Source organism: Monodelphis domestica, chromosome 6, assembly GCF_027887165.1.
Source record: "Monodelphis domestica isolate mMonDom1 chromosome 6, mMonDom1.pri, whole genome shotgun sequence".
NCBI classification, from domain to species: Eukaryota; Metazoa; Chordata; class Mammalia; order Didelphimorphia; family Didelphidae; genus Monodelphis; species Monodelphis domestica.
In genome coordinates this window covers 289326290-289329745 of record NC_077232.1, presented here as the reverse complement: position 1 = coordinate 289329745, position 3456 = coordinate 289326290, and the positions used below count along the sequence as shown (strand labels likewise).

Genomic DNA, 3456 nt, shown 5'->3' with positions numbered 1-3456 from the left:
CTATAATCTTTTGAATTTCCTTTTCAGTTTGGTCTATCCTGCTTTTTGTGGCTTCCAGCTGTTTCTCCAATTGGGAGTTCTTGTCCTTTAAATTGTTATTTTCTCTTTGTACTATTTCCCACTTTTCTTGCCAGAAGGACTCTGTCTTTTTGATAAGCTCCAATTTAAATTCTTCAAGAGCTTTGAACAATTTCCATTTTTTTGAAGGTTTTAGTGCATTTATTTGATTTTCCTCCTCTATTTCCTCAGTAGCCTGGGTTTTTCCTTTGTAAAAAATTTCCAGCATCAGCCCCTTCTTCTTGATTTTCTTGCTGGAGGGAGGTTGTTGTTCCTGGGAACTATTTGCCATCAATGTGGAGGTTTTTCCTTCCCTTTCCTGTCAGAAATCTGATTGAGACGGGCAGGCTCTCTGTGTATGGAATTAAGGAGCAAGGATTTTGCCTGAAGTAAGCTCTCGAATCTCCTCAGCTTCTGCTGTTTACTGTCCCTCTCTGTGCTATCTTCCCGTGAGCGCCCATAGTCTGTGCTCTTTAGCCTCCTGGAGTTTCAGGTGTAGCTGCTCTCAGGGGTAGATCTTTGGTGGTCTTAGTCAGCTGCCAAGGACCTCGATGTGCCCCTCAGTCACCCTAGAGGTGCCCCTCGCTCACTCGCTGATTCTGGCATGAGCTTGCTCTGACTCTGGCTCTGTAGATGGGGTGGGTGAGTGTAGATCAGCTCACAGTTTAGTAGAAGATTTTTCACCCCCTTATACTGTGGCAATGCCTAAATCCCATGTACCTTCAATGCTGTGCCCTACTGTAGAGTTCCTTCATTCATATGAATTTGGGTTTTTTTCGTCTTTTGAGGTAGTCTATATTGGTAGGTGGTGAGGAGAGGAAGAGTCCTGCATCTAGACTGCTGCCATGTTTACCCAGAAGTCCTATACCCAAAGATTTTTAAGGTAAAACCTTTGATCTGGAAGTACAATTGCTATCTTTATCCCAAAGAGCTTTTCAAAAAGGGGAAAGGACTGGTCTGAATGAAAATATTTAAATGAGATCATTTGTGGTGGCAAAGAATTGACAACTGAGGGGAATGTCCATCGATTGAAGAATGGCTGAAAAAGTTGTAGTACATTATTTTAATGGAATACTAGTGTGCTATAAGAAATGATATAAAGAATGATTTAAGAAAGACCTGGAAAGACCTACTTGAACTGAAGTAAGCAGAACCAGGAGGACATTATACACAATAATAGCAATATTATATGATGATTTATGAATGACCTAGCTATTCCTAGCAATTAAGTGATCCAAGAAAATCCTCAAGGACTCAGGATGAAAAATGCCATTATTCTCTAGAGAAAGAACTAATGGAGTCTTAATGCAGCCTGAAGCATACTATGTATCACTTATATTTGTTTGTGTTCTCTTTCACATTTTACACTATTACACATGTAAAATCTCTATCATATTGTTTGCTATCTCAAAGAGCAGTGAGGGGAGAAAAGAATGGAAGAAAAGGAGAATTTGGCTCAATTTTTTAAATAATCACAAGTAATTTATTGTTGAGAATCATTTAACATGAAATTATACAAATAAAATGTGTATAAACACAAATCCACATTTGTTGTAACACAGATGGCAAAGGACAAAGTAAAAACAAGAAAACTAAATTGGCTGCTATATACAATTGGACACAGTCATGTCATGTACACTACAAGTCTTTTACAAAATAGTCATCTCAGATCATTAGAAGACCACTCTCCATTCAATGTCATCATCCTGAAAGATAAGGTTGCTGTAGCATCTGCACCTGTTTTCTCCAAGTTCTCTTTTAATATGGTTGGTAATTGTTTTGGTGATTACCACCCCCTCTGGATGCTTTGCCACATGTGCTTTGTTGACCACTATAGTCTGCATATCTCTGTCCATATCCATAGTTCCCATAGTTATACCCAGTATAATCATATCCGCCATAGCCACTATAGTTTTGATCACCACCATAGGCACTATTGTAATTTCCATATCCTTGATCATAATAGTTATTAAATCCATGATTCCAGTTTTGGCCCTGACCTCAGCCACAACCCCTAGTCCCACCTCATCCACCAGCTGCAGCGCCCCTCCCTCCTTTCTGTTGTTGCTGTTGCTGCCTGTATACCTCTTTGGTCTGGGTAACTTTAATTTCACACTTCCCAGAACCAATCTGATGATATCTGTTTTCTAATAATTTCTTTACTGGTTCTTCATCTGTATATGTGATAAAACAGAATCTTTCTTCTTTCATTTGTTTTTGTGTCCATAGGAAGTTCAATATTCTCAATCTCTCCAAATGCTCCAAAATATTCTTGGATTTGTTCTTTGGGGGTATCTGGGCTCAGTCCGCTGACAAATACTTTTTTGGGGGGCTCCTTTCCTTTTAAAGATTTAGCCCTTTTGGGGTCTATCAACTTGCCATCTAACTTGTGTTCTTTAAGTTCCAGAACCTTATCGACACTGGCAGCATCTTTGAAAAGCACAAATCCGTATCCCCTCGATCTTCCCGTAATGGGATCTGTTTTAATTGTGCAGTCTCCAAAACCTCTCCAAAACGAGACAGGTATTCAGTGAGATCTTTCTTGCTCATACCCCAGCTTAGCCCTCCAATAAACATTTTACCATGGTCCTGCTGATTCTTGCTGGCGTTGATTTTGGATCCTTCCCCGAACTCCTCCATATTGCTGTACTCATTCACGTCCTCCTTAGCCGCAGGGCTATCAGCCCGGGGCAGGTGGCATGGAGAGGGAGTTGCAGCGGCAGTGCGTAGTATGGAGCCAGATTTAAAATGGTGGTGGAAGAGCTTGGCTCAAATTTAAAGAAAATGAAGGTTTACATTGTTTATTTTTTCCATGTAATTGACCTAAAATATAAAATATTCATATATTATTAAAGGGAAATAAGAACAAGAAAAACAATTTCTACAATAAGAATATTATAAAAACAAATAATTTTGAAAGCTGTAGGAATTATAATCAATACAATAACTACCTATGATTAGAAGGATTCCAGGTAATGGATTAAAGATGAGGAATGATATATATTTATTGAATACAGTCATTGAGGGGATTTGACTTGCCTGACTACATATATTTGTTGCAAGATATATTTGGTAAATTTTTCATTTTTTCTTCAGTAAAATATATGAAGGGAAAGAAAAAATTTCTATTAACAATAGAAAGGTGGGGGGTGTTCTACAGATGTGAATAGCAGCATTTTCAAATGAAGTCATCATGGTTTTAGCTTTAATAAGTTTTATTTTGTTACAAGAGACCTTTCATGAATAGGAATCAATTGGTAAAAGTTTCTAATGTAAAAAAAAAACCAAATATATCACTACTAAAAAATAGAAAGGAAATATTTTCTGAAAGAAATCATGATGTAGTCAACATTTATAAAAAATGAATATTTAAAATACTTTAACTATTATGATTTTATT

The 3456-nt window shown here is 37.4% G+C and overlaps 1 pseudogene; it reads right to left on the bottom strand.

Moving 5' to 3' along the window:
* Positions 1 to 1517: 1517 nt before the first annotated feature.
* LOC100023906 (heterogeneous nuclear ribonucleoprotein D-like) lies at positions 1518 to 2712 on the bottom strand (annotated as a pseudogene).
* Between the last annotated feature and the right edge of the window lie 744 nt (positions 2713 to 3456).